Below are 23,552 nucleotides of genomic sequence, written 5' to 3' on the forward strand. Positions count from 1 at the left end.
GCTTCTTTTGATTTTCTGCTACACTATTTTGATTCCTTATATATTTTTTTCTTTTTTTTTTTAATGTTTATTTATTTTTGAGAGAGAGAAACAAGGTGAGTGGGGGAGGGGCAGAGAGACACAGAATATGAAGCAGGCTCCAGACTCTGAGCAGTCAGCACAGGGCCCAATGCGGAGCTCGAACTCAAAAACCACAAGATCATGACCTGAGCCGAAGTCAGACATTTAACCCACTGAGCCACCCAGATGCCCCATATATCTGGTTTTTCTTGACTAAGTGTCAGATATTGTATATGAAAAATGGTAGAGATAATTTGAAACTGGGATGTAACTTCCTTCAGAGAGGAAGGATTTTGTTTGCTTCTGACAGGTGGCTAGGAAACCTAGCAGCTCTGAATTATCTTAACTCAAACACAAAATGATATGATTAGAGGCTGGGCTTCAGTCCCTCTGGAGAAGATCTATTTCAGGACCACCTTTACCCATAAAGTGTAGCCTTTTGGCTGGGAGTCCCACTCTAAAACTTGTGAATTTACCAATGCTTCCCTCCTTGGCAGCATTGACCTCCCTTTCTTCCCTCTTCTAAATTCAAGAATCTTAGAGATGCTCAGTTCACCTTCTCAGCCTCCCATCTAATTTCTAAAATTGGCAGATGCCTCTAGGGGAAAAGCAGTACCAAATGCAAAGTGTACTTCTCTGAGTTGCCTTCTTTTCCTTGACTTTTAGCTCTTTATGACTTAAATATTGTTTGGGGTTTTTTTTTCCCCCCTCTTAACTATTTGCCCAGATTTTGTACTTTCTTTAGGAGGAGGGAAAGAACTGTTTGCTAATATTATTATTTTCACCTATTCAAATTTTTTAATATTTACATAGTCAGATTTCTTGATTTCCTTTCCCCTATCATTCATAAAAAGGCCTATTCTACTTTAAATTATAGCTAAATTCTATTTGGTATTGACTTTAGTATGAGCTGTGAGATAAGGATTCGGTTCACTTTTTCCCCAAGTAACTAATTATTGTCTAATGACATAATGAATAGTTCATGTACTCTCTTGAATTTTATACACACACACACACACACACACACACACATTCCATTACCATGCTAAGCCACCTTTATATTACTTTGGGCTTTTCTGGGCTTTTCTATTCTGTTCTACTGTTTATTTATTTTTGTATCAGTACCTCACTTTTTTTAATTAGTGTAGTTTTATATTATGTCTCTATATCTGGTGAGAAAAGGCTTCCTTCTTTCACATAGGCCCATTACACCTGTGGTTTTTTGCCTGTTTGTTTTAATTTTTTGACTAGTCCAGCATGAATAATTTTATCAGATAGATTTTAAAATATTTTTTCTCAACCACCAAACTTCCCTCCCCAATACCCACCCAAAAGAGAAATCCCATTGTGATTTCTCTTCATCATTAAGATTGCAACGATTTCAGACAGTATTTTAAAACAGATCAACATCTTTATAATATTGAGTTTTCCCAGGTAGAAACATCTTAAATCTCTCAGAGTTCATGTTTTCATATAAATACTGTATGCTTCTTAATCAGCTTATTCCAGTATATTTTATACCTTTTTTATAAATGAAATATTTTCTTCAGTCACATTTTCTAATTGGTTATCCTTATAATAGGAAAACTAGTAGTTTTTCCCCATTATTAATATTGATATGGTAACAACAACCTTACTTATCATTTTTAATTATTTCTGGTATGTTTTCTCAGTTGATTTGTTTGGTTTTTGAAGCTATAGAACCATATCATTATGTTCCAATTCATTCAGGAGTGGGAATCATCATTATGTAGGAGTGGGAATTGTACTAACTTCTTTGCAATGCTTATACTTCTTACTCTGTTCTCTCAAAATGACACATCCATTGGGTAGAATGAATCTCAAACTTCAGTGTTAAGCTTGACCCTTAATTCACCCAAACTAACCATTCATCATAATACCAATCTTTTCACCAAAGCAATTGGTTCAAGGATGAGTGACACAGGGCCCGACTCAAGTGGGGCACAGAACAGCACCAGTCACAGTGGATTTTTTTTTTTCCTTTAGGGTTTGGCATGGAATTCAAGAGTTTTCAAAGTTTTCAGAAGAGGAGTTCTCTTTTTCTGGATGGCAAGGTATAAGCACATGGGAGGCCTGGGACCTCTGTGGCCATTTTGCTCCCATGAGAGAAGTCGCCCAACACACAAAGGAATGCAGAGTTGAAAGAACTGAGAGAAATCAAGCAGCAACGCTGAAACAAACCATGCTTGAAACGGAACCTATCCTGCAACTTTATAAGAGCATTTTTTAAAGCCAGGGAGCGTTATTTGCAACCCAAATTATCCTAATGGATACACCAGCTCAATGCTGTATTCAAGAAATACACCTAACACATAATGACAAAGAAAGTTTGAAAATAAGGCATGTGGAAAATTACACCAGGCAAATGTATGCAAACAGAAAGCAGGAATGGCAGAATCAAAATCAGATAAGAACAAGTCAAGATCCAGACCATTAAGCAGGGAAAAGAGGCATATTATGAAATCTATGAGTACAATTAATGAATTACTGTATATCACAAACTACAACAGCAAGACGCATAAAACAGAACTCTGATAAAGATAGGTATAACCATCATAAAAATCGGTCCTAGTGGGGAATTTTGCATCAGAATTCGATGGATCAAACAGACACAAACAATCAAGGATATAGAGAATACAAATAATACAAAAAAGATCATGTAAAATAAATACATAAATAACATTCTCCCTCTCTTCTTTACCAAAGCAGAAATTGGAATATCATGCATGACCTACCATTAGAAAGAGTCTAGCCTGAGTTAGTTTTACTGCGGAGTCTAACCTTCAAAATACAGAAAAAACTTAGCTAGTATACCTCTCTATCTCAGTTGTCACTATACAACTTAGGAGATGAATATATTCAGAAAATGTTAACAGACCCTTTGGTTTCTGAAACGCTTGCTACTCACCATTCAAACCTCAGAGACTAAAGATCAGATTTTATGGTGTCTCTCTCTGAACTTTTGCTTTCTGAACTCAGGTACCTAATAGATTTGAATGTTGAAGGAATGTTTGTAATTCCTTTTTATCTATCTTATTCAAAATATTCTCAACTATCAAAAAATGATTGAAAATGACCAAGATGGTCTACTAAGCTAACACAAGAACATCCAAATTAATAATTTTAAAAAGAAAAAAAATTACTTATGACAGCAAATGTTCTCAAAATATTAGTATATTGAATACATCTAGTCATGGAAAGAATATAGCATTGCCATGTAGATACATTTTAAAAACTGTAATATTACAGTAATAATTCAAAAGAAAAATATATTTATAGATGAAGAAATATAAATGCATTCATATAAATATCACAAAAAAATCTTAATAAAAACTGAATAAAATAAGAACATATTATCATCTTTCATTTATCTAAGTATACTCATTCATATTTTTGTGCCTTATTCTTATATTTCTTTTAAGAAATATAACTAAATATATTAAAGAACTTTTAATAAAAAAGTAACAAATATTTTATAATAAAACTTTTAAAGTCATTGCCATTAAAATCAGAATCAAGGGGCGCCTGGGTGGCTCAGTCGGTTAAGTATCCAACTTCGGCTCAGGTCATGATCTCGCGGTCCATGAGTTCGAGCCCCGCGTCGGGCTCTGTGCTGACAGCTTAGGGCCTGGAGCCTGTTTCAGATTCTGTGTCTCCCTCTCTCTCTCTGACCCTCCCCCATTCATGCTCTGTCTCTCTCTGTCTCAAAAATAAATAAACGTTAAAAAAAAAATTAAAAAAAAAAAATCAGAATCAAATCAAGAATCCCTTTTATCATTATTATTTTTCAAAATTATTTTAGATGATCTAAAAAATGCAATAAAGCAAAAAAACAACAGGTATGTGCGTATATATAGATAAATTATGTTTATTTGAAAATTTTATATTATAGGTTTAAAAATCCCAAGGCACAGAACTAAAAATCATTAAGACTAATAAGAAAATCTGGAAAGATATTTATATTATATACAGTTTGGAGTTAGGAATGGACATATACAATCATCACATATACGATAGAGAGTATAACATATCTAGAAATACATTTAACAAGAAAATAACACATAAGAAGAATATGTAAAGAAACAAGATATGAATTAATGTTAAGATGAAATGTTCCTAGATGGAAAGACTTAATATCACTAAAATGTTAATCCTTCTAAATCAGAACATAGATTTAATACAATAAAACTAAGAATTTCAAAACATTTCCTTTAAGTCTTGTTGTATACATTAAACATTTTATAATATAGGGGCACCATGGTGGCTCAGTCGGTTGAGCATCTGACTCTTGATTTCAGCTCAGGTCATGATCGTGGGATTGAGCCCTGCAACCAGCTCTATGCTGGGCATCGAGCCTGCTTAAGATTCTCCCTCTCCCTCTGCCCCTCCCCTGCTCATGCTTGTGCACACTGGTGCTCCCTCTCTCTCTCTCTTAAAAAATATATAAATATATAAATATAAATATAAATATAAATATGTGTATATATATATACATATAATTTTACGATATAAGAAATATATAAGAAATATATAAATATAAATATAAATATGTGTATATATATATATATATATACACACATATATAATTTTACGATATAAGAAAAACGTCCTGAACAAAGGAATTCCTGAATATAAATTTTTCAAATGCCCACTAGACTCCAGAGATAATTTAATATAATTCATACTCCTGTTTATAAGGTATGAGAAAGCTCTGTTTTCCTACATTGTCACCAGCACAGAACAAAGAGCTATAAGCAATAATGCAATGAAAACCCATCCTCTCACTACCTTATCGAAAAAGATCAAACATAACCAACACAGATGAAACTCACTGAATACATTTTAGATTCCATGCCCCCATCCCTTGAGGTAGCCACTCTCCTGAATTAGGAGTTTACTGTTCTCATCCATTGCTTTATATTCTTACAACATGTTACACATACAGAAATGTTGACATGTTTTTAAGCTTTACATAAACACACACACAAACAAACAAAAACCCTGCATGCGTTTCTCTGCCCTGCTTTGTCTTATTTTGGAAAACAGTATGTATGCAAGGTGCTGACGTATCATTTAGCACCAGCTCATTCTAGGTTTTCATCTTCCAGTCCCTACATCATCCCTGTGTTGGGTCTCCACATCTGTGAGCTCCTAGTTGATTTCTCTCATTGCCTTGTATTTTTCCACTGCCTTCTGTGTGGTTTTTCTCATGCCTACCGTCCACATCTCTGACCTTTTTTCATTGCTGATTCTGTTCTTCTTTTTGATTCTCAAGCAGTTTTCCTTTTGAAACTGATCATATTTTCCCCTTTAATTTCTTTCTTCAGTGTGCCAGCTCTCCTTTCCACTCACCATGACTTTCAGTCCTTTGAGAGGATGGAGGAAATTTAGTCTATTGTTTTTATTTCCTGAAGTAATTATTATTCTAACACATATAATGCAGTGTTCTTTTAGATGTCACATTCCTTTTTCATTTTTTTTTAATGATTTGTAAGGAAATCCCACTTTTCCTGCTTCTTATTCAGCTTTATTGAGCACAACTTCATCTGGTCCTGATATTTGCCCAATAGTATTGGTAGATTACCATCATATCCGTTGGATGTTTACCTGGTCCCCATGAGTGGCCCCTTAGGACTCAGGCTGGAAATCTGGACATTTGAGAGACTGCAATATTTTTTCAGTCATTCAGAAAACTGAGGAGGGCACAGAAGGTAGACCTAGGTGGTGAGTAGCTAAAGGCCAAGTATGGGTATGTTGTCTACCGGTACATTCCCAAAAAATGTCCTGATTCTTACCCCGGCCAATCCCATTAAGAAACACATCTTTTAAATTCCTGTCGCTCTTCCCCTTCTCGGTGAAAAATTCACTCCATAGGAAACCAGGTCAGTGTAAGAGCCCTTGGCTCAGAGGCCTTTTATGAGTGGTTAGTTCTTCCTTGTCTCTCTGTTTGGTCAACTTTTCTCAGCAGATGTTTCACTTCCAGGTACTCTTCTCCCCCTTTCCCTTGGTTGTCTTCTAGGTTGCCCCCTTGGAAGAGCACGTAGAGAATACTGTCCCTCGTTACAAGGTGTTTCTCTCCCTCCATCTCCCTTACTCCTCTGTGGTGAGGAGTAGGGACCCATCTCTCCAGTCCTCATAATCCCTCTGAGAATTGTTAGATAGGCCTTTAAAAGTCCCAAATTTGTTTCCCAATAACTGTACCGATTGAAAGGAAGCTGCATCTATGTTAACGCTGTGTTTCTCGGGCAGATCTTCGGAGTCTGTGGTATGAGGCTGTGGCTGTTCCCTAGCTGAGGGAGCATCGACACAAACCTAGGGTTTTCATGGGGAATAAGGGGATTGTGTAGTCTGGTGTATACGTAATCATCCGGGGAGCTTGCTAAAAATTGCACGGGTGGGGACTGAGAATCTGCATTCCCAATTAGCTCCCAGATGATGCCCCAGGCTGCTGGCTGCAGACCATTTGAGTAGAAGGGCTGTGCATTAGTCAGGGTTCTCTAGAGGAACGGAACCAATAGGATATGTGTCTAGAAGTGTATTATGAGGCATTGGCTCACACAGTTACAGAGGCTGAGAAGTCCCATGATCGGCAGTCTGTGAGCAGGAGATCCAAGAAAGCCTGTGGTATAGCCCAAGGCCAGAAAGCCAGAGAGCCCATGGTGTAGATTCCTGCCTGAGCCTGAAGGCCTAGAAACCAGGAGCGCTGAGGGCAGGAGAGGATTGATGTCTCGGCTTATGCAATCAAGCAGAGGGAGAGTACAACCTTCCTCAGCCTTTCTGTTCCATTCAGGCCCTCACCCGATTGGATGATGCCCACACACACGTTGAAGGAGGCCATATGCTTTATTCAGTCCACTAATTCAAATGCTAATCTCTTCCAGAATCGCTCTCTTGGATGCACCAAGAAATGTTTCACCAGATATTTGGGAGCCCATGGCCCAGTCAAGTGGATACATGACATTAACTATCACAGGCTATAATCATGCAGCCTGTGGAGCAAGAAGGTGGTCAATGGTTAGCCAAAAGATTAGAAATAGCAAATATTTATTAAAATAGTTGGGGCGCCTGAGTGGATCAGTCAGTTAAGTGTCCGACTACTACTCAGGTCATCATCTCGGGGTTCCTGAGTTCGAGCCCCGCCTTGGGCTCTGTGCTGACAGTTCAGAGCCTGGAGCTGCTTCAGATTCTGTGTCTCCCTCTCTCTCTCTCGCCCCTCCCCTACTCATGCTCTGTCTCTCTCTCTCTCTCTCTCTCTCTCTCTCTCAAAAATAAATAATAAAAACATTTTAAAAAATAAATAAAATAAGTGACTACATTCTAGCCACAGCACTAAATGCCCTCCATGGAGTACCTTATTTAATTGTCATGACTGTCTGAGGTAGGTACTATATTATTTTCGTCTTATAGGTGAGGGAATTGAGGAACTGGTTCGGTAATTTATGTGCGATTAAACATCTAGCAAGTGTCAGAACTGAGCAATCTGACTTTAGAGTCTCAACTTGAAACACCATCTCTCACAGTGCAAACCTGGGGCCATCTGTTACTCTGCTAATCCACAGAAGGCAAGGGTCCTGCCATGATTATGATCACTAGGTTTTTGCTTAATGAAACAGGAAGGATGTTGGGGAAGATGGTCTTGGAGTTTCCTCTAAAATGTAAGACAGCATTTGTGCTTCCTTCCTGGTAGACAGAGGAGAGAGAGAGAACTCTAATGAGGGAAGGAAAACGAGAGCAGTGAGAGAGGGAACAAAGAGAAGTTGGTGAGAAAAGAAAAGACAGAAGTTGGCATCCTCACATTTCAATTTAGAGAAGAGAGAACACCCACCTAGCAGAATCTTGAAATAAAATTTCCTTAGAAAGCCCCAGAAAAGTTGTATCCTTACAAGTCGAAAGGGTAAGGGGAACTTGTGCTTTCCTCTTATTTCCACAAGCAAAGTTTTGTTGCTTCAAGATTCAGAATCTTGTGATGCTTTCCAACCACCCTCCAAATACTACTGCAGTTCAGATTTCTTCCTCTCCGTTCCAGGAGTGAGAAACGTACTCTGATTCATTTGTTTATTTGCATTTCTTCTGTCCTAGACTGCCATTTTTATTTCTTTAGTCATTTTTTTTAATGTTTATTAATTTATTGTGAGAGCGCACATGAGCAGGGAAGGGGCAGAGAGAGAGAGAGAGAATTCCAAGCAGCCTCTTCACTATCAGCACAGAGCTCGACGAGGGGCTGGAGCTCAGGAACTGTGAGATCGTGACCTGAGCCAAAATCAAGAGTTGGACGCTTCACCGACTGAGCCACCTAGTACTTAAGTAAATAAATGAGGATTTATTTATTTATTTTTCTTTTTTAGGACAACGCCTTAGTTTAAACACACAGCTTGAACTCTGGGTACATTGGAATGCTCTGGTCACTGAACTTATGCACTACAGTCTTGTCATCATTCCCTTTCCACTACTGGTAATCCCTCAACCCATCAAAAATTCGTTAAAACACCATTCTTCTTATGAAGCCTTCCCTAAATAAAACATTTCACTCTGCGCCTTTATCCTGACACAAGACACTCTGTCTTACTGTTAGATTTTATCAATCCCTTTTCTGCATTTGATTATAAACTCCTGGCGGTTATGACTATGTCTTTATCACCTCTGACTTCTCATTAATGCTGAGCTGAATCCTGCACATTGGTTGATGCTCATAAAATCAGATGTTAATTGCATATTTAAAAATAAAGAAAAGGAAAAGAGGTTTAGACACAATGAATGTGTCTGGATCGTCTAAAATAGACTCAAACACAGTTTAAAACAAAGTTTTATAAACCTCAAAGCCCCTTTCAAGAGATCTCTCCAAATCCAACTTCTTTTACTGACCATATCACTCAAGAACAAGCCATGCTTTTCCCTATTCTTTGGGCACTTTGCATGCATGTGTTTTTACTGTAGAAGAGGGAAGACACCAGGGGCTACATTTACCTTTGAACCCAATTCAAATAAAAACAAACAATAACTGGAATGGAAAAAAAACATTTTTAAGAAGCAAGAAAATTTATACGTTCAGAAAGAGATTTAAAAAACAACAACACAGAAATAGGTTAAATTCTATTTTGTTTGAGTTCAAGATCAGACTTCATACCCAAGATGGAATAAATGCCATGCTAACCTCTGGGGGCTGATTAATTTATTCTCAAGAGGCCTCCATGGGTGCCCTTACAGAAGACCAGGAATGAGTGGCTACCTGCACTCTTCCCTTACGGGATAAGGAATAGCTTTTGTGATTTCCTTCTTTTCCCCGAACTCCTCGATTATGAATGCTTTCATTTTACACAAATTCTCTATTTCTGCCTTGAGACAACACAAACAAGAGAGAGGGGCTGTGCATGCCATGCCCAGAAAGAGAACCCAGAAAGCCATGGCAATTAAAGAGGAAATAAATGTGGATTTCATAAAAAATTCATGGCAATGGTGTACGAGACAAATTTCTTTCTTTGGCCTCTAAAATAACTGTCAGTAAGAAATGACTTGTAGCTGGGTTTACAAAGTAAACATAAAATGTTATTAAAACTTTAGATTCTCAGTGCTCTGTTTGTGTCTTCTTTTCTCTTAGAATGATTTGTTTCAGCTCATCTTTGTTTGTTTGGTTTTAATGAACACAACACAGAAATTCAGATCTTTAGACTAGGTTCCAAGAATCCAGAATCTTAACAGCGAGACAAAACACAACAACAACAAATACTCCCAGCAATTTAGAATATTTCACGGGATGCATACCCAAACATAGTCTCCATTCAGCCAGAGTTTGGGAAGCTGGCACAGACAGGCACAACGAAGCCACAGCTTGCCGCCATCTTTTTTTTTTTTTTTTAAACTAAGCATCAAGATTTCTTACAATAGAGGGATGTTGTGGTTATCTTATCACTATGGGAGAAAAGGTGGGGTTTTTTGTTTTTGTTTTTTTAATTTCAATCAGTCAAACCCTTCCAGCCTGACCCAATTATTCTTCCTCACATTCAACCTCCTAAGTTTGGGTGCAGGAGAAGGAATTTTACCTACTTCAGACAACAGGTTTTACAAGGGAGAAAACACCAAAGGAAAAACCACCATCCCCCCACAAATCATCGTACATTGACAGCCAAGATTTTACGTTGTGTGTGTTTCCATCTCCTGCATGAAGTTGTCCCTGTTGAGAAGTTCTTAGCGCCTGGCCCCTGAGTTAATGTCCTGAGAGCTTTATTGAATTACTGATTCACATCCAGCATCTTTTGGCCATTAATCACCACTCACAGAGAAAGGCATTGCAGCTCCACCAGGAACAGCTCTCTGGTTCCCGTGATCAGAGAAGAAGGATATTTCAGTGCTACAGAGAGAGAAAATGCTATTTTCCCTCAGATAAAAAGAATGGGGTCAGAAGGCGTTGAGAAGGCATCTAAAAAGAAAATCGGAAGCAAATTCAACACTCAAGATAGATATAAACAACAGATATAAAATAAGCCAGTGCGTACGCGCCAGGCTCTTAAGTACTTCCTAACACGAAGTTTTGTAGCTATTTCTGGAGCCAGACATACACACATGCTCTCATTCAAGACCACAGTAGGGTGGTAAAAATGGCCAGCACTTACTGGGTGGTTATTCCTGTGCCGGGTCCTACATTAACCCCCACACAGCTATTGTCTATCCCATTTAGGATCCCAAACCCCCTCTGAGGTGGACTATCTTATCCCAAACCCCCAGGGCCACTTGTATTTCTGCAATCTAGCATTTCCTCGGATTCTAGGGAGTCAACACGGAGTGTGCACAGCATGGTATGAATCCCTTCCAGTGGGGGCTGGAACTCAGCCGTGTTAATATGGGTGCAGCAAAACGGGTGGACAGATACGGAAGTAGGAGGAAGACTACTTCTTTGGGCCAGGTCTTACTGCCTAACGTGTTTTTGCCAAATCTAGATTTAAAAAAACAAACAAAAAAACCCAAAAACCTGTTCTCAGAGGTTGAATTTCAGAGTTGAAGATCGGATGGATTACCGTCTCCATTGTAAAGGCACAGAAGATGGAACTCAGAGGAGAAAGTGCATCGTCTCTTGGCATGGGAGCAGTGTTTGGGCCAGGTTCAAGGAGGAAATCTCAGACTCCAGAGCCGGTGTCTAAAACCCCACTCTCTTGCCCCTCAGGCTTTTCTTTGGGTGTCTCAGTAAACACAGATGCCTCTGCAGTCTTTCTGCTTGTCCTGAAGACTTAATCTGTCCTCTCATTCCTCATCACTTGCCTCTCTCTGCGACCTCACCTGGAAAATGATTGTAGAGAGGAGAAAAAAAGGAAAACACTGCTTCTCCTTCAGTGAGCAGGAAGAGGCAGCATCAGCCTTGGTCTCCTTATTCCTTTAGGAATTTGAGTCTTGGGGCACCTGAGCGGCTCAGTTGGTTAAGCATCCGATTCTTGACTTGGGCTCAGGTTCCTGAGGGTGAGCCCCGCATCCTGCTCTGTGCTGACAGCCTGCTTATGATACTCTCTCTCTGTCTCTCAAAATAAATAAATAAATATTTAAAAAAAAAAAAAAAAGGAATCTGAGTCTTGCTCCTGTGACCGAGTTGAAAGAATAGGGAAGGAAAGGTGAGGGGAAGGGAAGGCAGGAGAGGAGAGAGGAAGGAGGGGGAGGGAAGTATGGAGAGGGGACAGTGGGAGGTAGAGGAAAGGGAAAGAAAGGAGAGAGAAAGGACCTAGAGCCTGGGATTAGAAATGACTGAAGCATTGAAAACATCCCAGTAATTCCAGAGGTCTATGTTGCTGCAAGGTCCTTTGTCCTCACACACCTTTGGTAAATTCATCTGCATAAAAGGATGCCTTCTACAAGCGAATTTGCCCAAATGAAGATGAGGTCGAGCTACCCGTCTGGGAAGCATGCAAAAAGAACAGCCCGCTCTGGCTGGTAAAATGGTCTCTAAATTGACCTAAACCAGCGGAGACAGGGGTTCAAGGGCAGAGTTCAGAGGAGAGGGTGTTCTTCCCAGTAATGCGCAAAAAACCTGAGAATGACACGGGACTATCAGGCCAGCAGAATGGGGGTTTGAACAGCGTAGCCTTTGAGGGCTAGGGTGACCCTAGCTGCAGTCTGCAGGTGGGTTACATCAGGTACCACTCGTCGCAGATGGTCGACTGTCAGCTCGCAGACATCATCGCCTTCAGCATGCTCCTGCCCCTCCTACATCCTAATACGGTCTCGCCCGGGAGAGTAAAGAGTGCATCTGGATCACGCATAACCTGCAATGCCCATGGGACTGTGGTTTAGGACTCTGTCTCACTGCCTATCAAAGCAGGAAAAGGGTTGAGACCCATTGTTTGTGTTCTTAATTTGAAATCCTACTGGCCAAACTTGAGCTTGGTGGCCAAACTAATGCCAGAACACAATGAAGTCCACATGAAGCCAAGTCTCGCCTGGGCGCGGCAGCAACGAAGCAGTATCTATAATCCCTCCTTCACACCAGGGCAGCCGCAACCTACCACTGGTGCTCCACACCACTGTCTTGGGGCCAAGGTCAAAACGGGCATTCCATCTGGGTCTAAGTTTAAAAATGGGATTTTAACATCACCCTTCCGTTCTGTAATGCGCCGCTCCGTTGGCTACTTTGTCCCTTCCGACTGCTGGAGTTTTGGTTCTCCACCACCGGGTGGCTAGGGCCTTGCGGTTTGCCAGTTTCCGACAAGAAGAGAGACCTCACTTCTGATGAGAGGCTGTGGCACCGTAGGCGATCCCGCACCCTGGGGGATTTGCGATGCTTCCGAGAGAGCCACCCTCCTGGCTCACCAGTTCTGCCAGGTGTGCCCTTCTAAAGCAAAAGGATAAGGTTGGGGGCGCCCGGGTGGCTCAGCTGGTTAAGCTTTGGACCTTGGATTTCGGCTCAGGTCATGGTCTCACTGCTTCGTGAGTTCGAGCCTGCGTGGAGCCTGGAGTTGGGCTCTGTGCTGAGCGCGGAGCCTCCTTGGGATTGTCTCTCTCTCTCCCTCTCTCTCTCCCCCTCCCCCTACTCATGCACTCTCTCTCTCTCTCAATCTCTCTCTCTCTCAAAATAAATAAATTAACTTAAAAGAAAAAAAGATAAGGTTTTAAATGTTATTTACCTAGGGGACATACTTTTCGGGTGTGACGACAGTGGGAAAGGAAATATACATATATGTTTTTCTTTCTCTGTAACTTTCTTTTATCAAAATCAGTGCCCAGGCATCAGAAGAAACCATATCTTAAAATGTTTTTAAAGTGGATCGGCATAGTTCTTTCCCTGCACTAATTTAAGGGCATGCATAGACATACACGTAATACTCAAATGTACCCATATATACGCAGATTTCCTTTTTCACCATTTCTTAAATTTTACTGTCTTCTTTCCAGTGCTAAATCTACCCATTCCACTCTCCCAGCAAACACATATGTAACCCACCCACTCACCCACCCACACATGAACACAAGTCTTGAGTTTTGTTCCCCTGAAAGAAATTTCTAGTGAAATGAAAATTTTCACAGAAAAAAAAAAAGCTATATTAAGCCAGAGTTGTACCCAAGATACCGAAATATATTCTTACCCTAATAATACCCTAAAACCTCTTAACTATGAAAAAGTCAACTAATAACTCCATTTCAATTAGCCTTATCAGAACTTTAATTATTGCCTAGCACAGTGTTACATCAAATGACTAAGTTTAAAAATAGGCTTGTCCAACCACACATTTAGATGTTTTTATTTTATTCTACACAGTAGAGTGTTTTCCTATCTAAGTTGACAAGTTAAGTGTGAGTAGGAGGAAGGAAGAAAAACAAAGGGACGCTCATTAAGAAATGAAGGCAGGACTTTCCTCCTGAAAACGGAAGGGCAAAAACACACCTTTCAGGGCCAGAGGATCATAGCCAGCATCCTGATAACAGAATGAACTTTAATCCGCACAGAAGAATCTGAGAAATCTTCTGGGAGAAATGCCACAGATTATTGCCATAAATATTATTAGCAGACTCACAAGGCTATAATCATGATCTGTACCCGTGATACCCAGTTTCAAATTAACATGGTTATTTTACTTGTGTTCCCAAATTTAACATTAGGGAATTCGGGCTGTGGGCCTATCATCATTAGGGCCTATCATCACTATATATATCTCCTCCCAGTCTCGCCCTGCCAATTTTGGTCAAATGGCCAGGATTATCTGGCTAATTGGGGGAGCTTTGAGAGGGACTCTTTCTTAAACCCAGAAGCTGAGATTTCTGCTTTCTTTTTAGTTTTGCTTGGTTGGACTCTCAGATGATGGAGAATCATAGCTGAGTGATTCGGACTCAACCTTGAAATGCCAAAAGTCCTCATCAAAGTTTTACAGAGCCAAAGGAAGGCTACCCAAACTGGATACAGCAAGTTTCAAACTGTTTGGAAGGGGATAGTCTTACACCTGGGGCTGGGAGCATGGATGAGGTAGAATCCACAGTGAAATTTATTTGAGAAAGCACATTTTCATTCAATTTTGAGAAGGCAAGTGGAACCAGAGAAATCTCCATTTCATATCCTAACACCGGGACCTTTACCTGCCAGTACCTTCAAAAGAGCAAGTATTCCATGAGTTTTGAGCAAATGTATGATGATGGCAATATTACCCTTGTTCTTTTCTCATTTCCTCCATAAAACGAAAGGCCATGGGCTTTACATGATAACCAGCCTCGGTACTATGATCTCAGGTTCTGTAAGGAATAGGCATTTTGGATAACTGAATTTTCCAGGTATCCGAACGTCGGCAAGAACACCCTTTCTGTTTTCAGTGCTGTCCATCAGCTTGTCTAGCTATACATGAGAACAAAATACTGAGCATCTACACTGTAGATAGGACATCTACATTGCCCAAAACACTGGGCCCCTACCATACCCAACACCAATTCTCATGTCTCATTTCACAACACGGCATCTACATTGTAGATAGAGTTTAAAGAAATCAGATTTTTTTTTTTAATTCAGGTCTTCTTATCAGTCTATTTAATATGATTGGCAATTCCCTCTAAAATGAAGAGGAGAAAAAAAATATCTATCTATCTATCTATCTATCTATCTATCTATCTATCTAGCTGGGTTTTCTGGTCTGCTGATTCCAAAGGCATACAATAACCAGGAGAGGAAGTAAGGAGTGGTCAGGAAAACAACTGCCAGGAACCAGGTCTGTTGACATTATAATAGAGTCCAAGAAGGCCAAATTACAATTATTTATTTGGGGAGAAAGGAGCCTGGAAGGATTTGGGAATTCATTCAATTGTTTGAATGGAATGTTCTTTTCCAAGATATCTCCGAGGCCGTTTCTCTGGTCTCCTTCAAGTTTCCGCTCAAATACCACCTTATCAATGAGGCCTTCCTTACTTTACTTAAAATAGCAACCTGTGCCCCCCCTCCTCCCCACGGCTCCCTATCACACCTTTCTGCTGGGCCCACGCAGTGTTACACAACTCGTATGATGTTCATGGCAACGAGAGAGCAGCTCTGCTCCTTACCACTATCACCATCTGATCTTCTACCTCCTTCCATCTGATCTACCATCGTCTTCCGGCTCGTTCTCCCCCGCTCTCTGGGGAGAGTACGCATTTTTGTCTGGTTCACAGCTGTATCTGCAGGTGCCTAGAACAATGCTGGGCATAGAGCAGATACTCAGCAAAGACTTACAGACACACAGATTAACTAATTTTAGCATCTGCTGAAGCTCTGGTCTAAGAGTTCCAGACTTTAAGGTCTTCCCATCTAATGGGGAAATAAGACACGAATGCAAACAATTGCAATACAATGGGATCAGAAAGCACTGCACTGGGATGCGATACCCGGTTAGGGGCTGGTGCTTGACCCAGGACAAACCTGGATTCTAGCCTCGAATGGTCCCATTGCCCTGTGACCTTGGGCAAGTTATAACACCCCTATACCACATTTCTTTGACTCAGAGATGAGTAGAGTACCAAAGGTTGACTCTTACAGGTTTGTGATGAGGAGGGGATGCTCACAAGTGCTGAGATTCTGAAATCTACAGGAAGTGCCTGCAGCATTGGGTCGGAACTTTATAGAAGCAGAGCAGCAGATCAGCAGAGCAGGGTGGCTAAGGCTGTCTGGTGCTACCAGGAAAGCTAATCAGTAAGAGGGCAGAGGCTGAAATAAATAAAATCCTTTCCAACATGCACGTAATGAAGTGCCATATTGAATTTTCCTATGCTTAATGCATGAAACTTTTTTAAAACGAGGAATGAATCTACTAGGAAAATGAATAGGCGATTGGAGGAGGGGTTTCTCCAACTGGAAATGGGTTATTGACAAATCTCCGGTAACCAAATCTGGCTTTAGCTTTCCTTACATCTCCACTGAGTTGCTATCCTTTCGTAATTGGAGCGTAAGCGGAAAAAGTCCAACCGGTATTGAAATATTAGGTATTATTGTCACTCATCACCATCCCCACCACAACCCACCACTGCTTTGGCAACAGAGGCTTTGCTAAACAGAACATATTGTCCTTCTCCGAAGAAGAGTTAATTTAAGATCTGGTTCCAAATCGGAACACTTAATCTACAGGGAAAATAAGAAGTAAATCCCCTTTTTAATCACTGGTGAATTTCTTCCTTCCCTCTCTCTCAGTAGATCTCAAACTATTAACAGTCTCTTTAGGACAAATCTTCCCACCCCTGCATTCAATAATCTTTAAAGACAGTGGCACGCAGCGGGTTCAGTCAATTTCACAACTGATTGTGCTGTAACTTAGGTGAATATTCTAACTGCTCTTTGGCAACTGGAGTCGAGAATTTTGAGATGGGAGAAAGTGTTCAAGGCTAGCTAGAACTCAGCTATATATACAGGTTTAACACTTGTCTCTTCTTAGCTACAAGACCTATGACAGTGGCATAACCAGGCTAAATGAAACAAGGGGGAGCATTATATAAATTTTGCATCATCACAATCTTTTTCAATTGATCACGATTCTAGAGTTCTGGCCTAATAACAAACACCAAGCACTCCTTAGTAAGCTTGTGAGTCAGTGATAGGGATATGACTCACATTTTACTACTCACTCTAAAAAACTAAAAGCCATAGCAAATTAGGCAGGGATGTACAATATTAGTAACCACTAAATCATAACTAGTTGAAAGGCAACGGTTTCTTCTGGTGACAATTTGCTTCATGTTTAAAGTAACCATTACCGCAAGTTTAGGGAGCAAAAATAAAGTAGTAAGAAGAGGAGAGGGAAAACAACTCATTTCTAATTTGAGGACTGGCTCCCCAAACATATTTCTTAACCAAATCTTAACTGTCCCCAAAGGGAATTTTCTGGGGTGGTAAAAATGTTCTATCTCTTGATTGGGGTGTGGATTTCATAGGTGTGCAAAATCCACTGAATTCTATACATTTAGTTGTATTACATTTTTACAGCAATTTAAAGAAAAAAGATTTAGGTGGCCCACACCTCGAAAGCTACGTCTAGGAGTTACTTCCACTAGAAATGTAAACTCACAATTAAACTTTTTTTTTTTAATTCTATTTAATGAACACTGCAAAAACGGGAAGTGCTATAACAACAGTAACAACAAACCGTGGACAATAATCAAAGATATGTTTGAATTTCAATTGTTCTATTTCATACACCATGAAAGTGCCTCTAATCTAGCAGCTTACGCTAAAAACCAACTTTCCGTGCTAAGCCTTTAGAACATGAAAGTCATTATTGTTTGTACCAAAACAAATCATAGCAATCTAGCTATTCTGAAGAAAACACTCTTGAGTTCGGTTTGGGTTCCTTTTGGACTGCAAAAGGTGTTCTAACTCCTTGACCCGTTTACTAGAAAGTAGATACGTTGCTGGTTGCCCGGCCTTTATGCAAAGAGATAATACTTTAACATGGCCTGTAAAAGCGAGGAGACTGTTCCAGCTGCTTACAGTCTGGGTTTAATTAGTAACTGCACTCTGTTTTACTCTCAAGGGCCACAGTTCAGCTGATAAACTTATCGATCAAATTACATGGTCGCTCTCTACCTACAAAGCCCCACGTGATGTGGCCTCCCTTCCTTAATTCTCCTCCACTCCACTCATCCTGGCCTCTCTCAATCCCTCCCAAGCACCGTTCGCTCTCCAGCCAGACTTTGTGCGCTGTCCCCTGTCCTGCCTTCTTCACGCAAATCCCCACATACCCTACAGACGCAGCTCAGGCAGAGATCCAACATGGTGGGGGGACCTGAAGTTCCCTCATCCCTCAAACACAGCAGTCTTGAGGACAGAGGACTTTGAATTCCAAGAGTCCGGCTGCAGAGTGACAGAGATGTCTCCAGGGGCCCAAGGGGACAACCTGGTGGGTCATTGGGCTACTTCAACAAACAAATCAAAGCACACCTGGTGGGAGGGTCCAAAACATCGCTAGGAGCAGGGGGATAAAGCAACCAGAGTCCCAACAACCGAGAGCACATAACGCACTCCAAAGAACACCTCCTGAAGGGCCAGGCCCTGGACAGAGCATAACATAGCAGTGCTCACAGGTGCAGAGCACGCAACAAGCTTTTAAAACACATAAGGGACAGAAAACCAGCCAAAAGGACGAAACGGAAGACTTCTCCTCGAAAGAAATTCCAGGAAGAAATGACAGCTAAAGAATTGCTCAAGACAGACACAAACAATACAACTGAACAAGAATTTAGACTAATAGTCAATAAGATTAATCGCTGGGTTTGAGAAAGGCATAGAAGACAGCAGAGAACCTATTGCTGCGGAGATGAAGGAACTAAAACATAGCCATGACAAATTAAGAAACGCTGTAGATGAGGTGCAACGTAAACCAGATGCGGTGACAGCGAGGACTGATGAGGCAGAGGGGAGAATAAGTGAAAAAGAAGATAAAATTACGGACAAAGACGAAACTGAGAAAAAGATAAAAAAACCAATCGTACAGACACAGCTCAGTTCATGTCTTCCTCTGGGAAGAACGAAGGCAGGCGTTGTGTCCATCATTGTGGTCGGGACACCCCACTTCACCTCTTCCTTCCCTTAGTAGATTCCAGTGTTTCTATTTGTTTGGGGACTTCTCTCTGCTGCTAGGCTCGAAGCCCCTTGAAGGCAGACACGATGACTATTTGTGAGTCCTTGGGATAGTACATGGCACACAGAGGGACTCAATTGAGTATTTAATGAATGTGGTAGATACGGGACAAAACGGTCATATTCTGACCATCAGAAAGGACCCAGAAGGCGTGCCTGGGTAGCTCAGTTGTTTGAGGGTCCCAGTCTTGGTTTCAACTCAGGTCGTGCTCTCAGGGCTGTTAAGATCAATCCCCCCTGGTCAGGCCCTGTGCTGACAACGTGGAGCTGGCTTGGGATTCTCTCTCTCCCTCTCTCTCTCCTCCCCTCCATCTCTCTCAAAAATAAATGAACATTAAAAAAAAAAAAAAAAAAAAAAAAAGGAAGGATCCCAAGAGGGATCCCTTGGACAGGGGAATGGGGGAAATGCAAGAAGCTGAAAGTTAGGAGAAGAGAGCCTGTGTGTGACGCTTCACGATTACATAAGGCCCCACCTCTAACCCTATGACCGGAACTACCCTCTCTCAGGGGATAACTGTTCTAACAACTCTGACTGGCCACCTTAACCCTGTTTTTTTTTAATTTTTTTTTTTCAATGTTTTTTATTTATTTTTGGGACAGAGAGAGACAGAGCATGAACGGGGGAGGGGCAGAGAGAGAGGGAGACACAGAATCGGAAACAGGCTCCAGGCTCCGAGCCATCAGCCCAGAGCCTGACGCGGGGCTCAAACTCACGGACCGCGAGATCGTGACCTGGCTGAAGTCGGACGCTTAACCGACTGCGCCACCCAGGCGCCCCAACCCTGTTTTAATTAATTCCAAACTCTTGTTCTTCCATCACCATCTTAAACACTGTAAGAACACCTGGACTAATTTTTAAGGCTACCCACAACTCCAAGCAGGCCTGAAGCTCACAGGGACAGTAAAATGCAAGACTTCTGAAGGGGCCAAAGGAACTTTGCCTGGAAGTCTCTTGAGGTTCTTTTAAGAATAGGGCCCTTTGTTTCCTATACTATTGCAAAATAAATCAGCAAGCCGCTCCGCTGGCTGAGTACCTACTTCATTGAGGCACGCAGCCATGCTATACAACCCAGCAGCAAGCTCCTCAATGAGGGTTATCTTCGCCAGAGAAAGGGACCGGGGTTTAAACTAAAAACAGCGCATGGTCCCTGGTTCACTCGTGACTGACTAGAACAAGCCGGTGACGTTATCAGTGATTCAAGCAAACGTTGCATCCGGTTACACCACAAGAAGCAACTCAAACCCAAACTGGTAACTTACAAAAAGGCTGCTTTTCCTGGCAGTAGAGAGGAAGTACTCACAGCACTCTAGGTTAAGAAGGGATTGAGAGCCACCGAGTTCTGTTTGGAAAAAACCACAAAAGCATGGCCAGATACAAATGGCTCGAAGGGCGGCAAACCCTGGGAAAAGTCAACTTACTTCTTACGGCGAGGAGGTGCAACACTCAAACACGATAATGCCCTCAAGCAGGCACTGCGCGGGGCTGCCTGGCTATATACATTTGGTAGTGTGGCGGCATCTCTCACTTGAAGGTGTTCAACAGACAAAAGATCCGAAGGAGTCCTTCTTTTCTGTCCTCTACTGGGAAAATAGCTCTGAAAAGCACAATGTTAAGGACCCAGCTCAGCAAAGTCTGTGAAATAAATACGCTCAACACCTGGGTTATCTGTATTTCCATTTTTAAAAAGGACTTCCTTTTTCTTCCCCTATCATTTCAAAATCACAAGTACATTTCTCACAGCTATTGGCCAAAGCGGACTTTCAAGAAACTCCCACCGATCACAGTGACGTCAAATTTTCACGAAACCAAGAAAACCACCTGCTGAATTTGCCTCCATGCTATACTGAAGTATTCAACTCCCAAAAATCCAACCATTCTTTGCTGGATGTTTTCATGTATAACGGACTTATTTTTATCCCATTTTACATACGGAGCGATGGGCTCAGAGAGGCTAATCAAATTGCCCAAAGTCACAAAGTAGTAGCTGGTACAGGCCTGCATTCCAACCCATTCTTCTGAGTCCATGACTAGTGTTCTTTATAATAAGTCCCAAATGCCTCCTGAAGAAAGAAGCGTGGTTTTAAGACAGTTTTTTTGCCTTCTGAGCATGGAAAGTGATGAGGTTTCAAAGGCTGAAAATGATGGCTAACCAGCAATGAGAAATGAAAACCTGCATGTTGCAACAATGTGAAACACGGTAAATAAATCATACACCTCAATATACCAATAGTTGAAAGTTCAGGTTCTGGGGTCAAAAAGGCCCGAGTTCAAATTATGAATGAGCTGTTTACTAGCCATTTGACTTTGGGGCAAATTACTTAAACTCCCTAAGCCTCAGCTTTCTAACCACAGAACACGAAGATTAAAAAATACTGACCTATCTACCTGTCAACCTCACCCAGTTGTTGAGAGGTCAACGAAGAACGTACATCAGTAACTTGAAGGCTCACGAGTGTAATTTATAGGAAATACAATTCCATTCAGTCTAGGGACTCGAGGGGACAAAACTGTTATAAATCAGGACTGGAAGATACATCTGTCCTGTTTACAGTGCCATTGTCAAATCTTACCATTTTAGGTTTATGCCCATTTATAGAATCTTATCAAATAAAGTCCAATTTGCAGTCACCTTTCCTTCCTACAAATTTACAGATTGCTCAGAACCAGAGAGAAAAGATACAGGAGACTTCTGGCTAACCCATAAATGCTAAGGCTAATGTAATCACTGGTGTGCAACTACATGAACTCAGTTCTTTTACAACCATGCATGCAAATAAAGGAAATGTTACAAGAGCCCTAACATTTAAAAAGAAAATTTCTAAAAACATAAAATGTGGATCTCAGCACATAGCAATACATAGTTTAATATATAGGAGCACATAGACTTTGAATTGGTAGAACACTTAATTTGGGGTTTCTGTTGGCTGTAAAAAATGTCTTAATTTTATAAATACGGACTTAAGAAGCTAAAATTAGACAAGATAACCTTCTTTGAAATGCTACCAGTTTCTCATTTGAAGACGTATCACTTAACATAATAATCACAAGTTATTAAGAGAGCAAACCCTCATCTACCTTAGTGATCTAGAGAAAGTATTTTTGATCAGGCACCCCTATCAATGGAATTTTTAGTACATGCCCCATATATTTGTTTACAAAATGTACCATGTGCTTGTGCAAACCCACATGAAAACACACACAAAAATACTTTAGGAGAATGACATAAAGGTACTTTGGAGATCACCTAGAGAATTATTAAAAGTAAATGTGCCCACAGGTGACCATGTCTTCTATCTGTTATGATTTGAAATAATAATTGTTTGATGTGACAGTCTCCAAATACAGGAATGCAGTTAACTCTACTCTCATTTCCTGTCTGGTGATCTCTGTCCTGATGTTAGATGTCTGGCCTACACTTAATCACCCTTCTATCATCAGAAGGGGGGTCACAAACGGCCTTCACAACTAAAAGGCACGAGGAAAGAGGCTTATAATCAAGCAGTTCCTAACAGCTTCAAAAACATTGTCCCTTTATAAAATACCTAGACAAAGGCACTAAGCATTCGATTTGAATGTCTTTAAAAATGCCTATAGGTACAGGCTTTCTTTAAGCTATCCCACTCCCCACCCCCCACCCCCACCCAGCCCAGTTTCCACTTGGTATGAACCATAAACCTCACTACCACTTCGACCTGCATGTTCACAAAGTGAGCGCAGACTTGGTCCCAGATTCGTGAATTACAGAATCCCTACAGTCGTGCTTCCCAAACTCTCTGCCAAAAGATGGCTGCACAGACCTCTCGATATTCATCAACATTAAAATGATAAACAGCATGCAAAGGTTCCTATGAAAGTCAGAAGTTGAACTCCAAAATGTTCCTTTTAAGATTACTTAACTACGAGAGGACAGAAAACACTTACAGAATCGAAAATCCTCAACTGGAAGTGAAATTGGAAGCCTTATCATTTTCTATCATTTGACACTGAACAATATCAAAAGAAACTGGTTAGCTAAGTTAAAACTGCAGTCAAAAAAAAACTGGTGTCAATTATATTCCATAAATTGTTAAGGAAATGGTGGCAATCCTATTAATACAACCTAAGGCTTACTTGTTTAGGAGCACCTTAAAACTACAAAGTTTAACATCTTGTTTAACAATGTTTCTTCACTTTAGGCTATTCTCAGAAAAAAAAGCAAAAAAACATACATATACATACATATATATATATATATATACACACATGTGTATATATATATACATATATATATACACATGTATATATATATACATGTGTATATATATAGCCAGAAACTATAAATCACATATGAATTCCTCTGGCCTTTTGCATTAATATAAATGACTGCAGGACTCATTTAAGCGGCTTAGTTTGCTTAGCAGTACAAACTATTTCACT

General features: G+C 40.7%; 1 long non-coding RNA gene across 1 annotated transcript; it reads right to left on the reverse strand.

The window, feature by feature from the left end:
• Positions 1-2,866: 2,866 nt before the first annotated feature.
• On the reverse strand, positions 2,867-23,392 carry LOC125919411 (uncharacterized). The gene is made up of 2 exons (XR_007456767.1): positions 19,903-23,392; positions 2,867-19,667 (listed from the first exon to the last, which is right to left on the reverse strand). It is a non-coding gene; the product is annotated as an uncharacterized LOC125919411 (long non-coding RNA).
• Between the last annotated feature and the right edge of the window lie 160 nt (positions 23,393-23,552).

Source organism: Panthera uncia, chromosome B4, assembly GCF_023721935.1.
Source record: "Panthera uncia isolate 11264 chromosome B4, Puncia_PCG_1.0, whole genome shotgun sequence".
Classification (NCBI taxonomy): domain Eukaryota; kingdom Metazoa; phylum Chordata; class Mammalia; order Carnivora; family Felidae; genus Panthera; species Panthera uncia.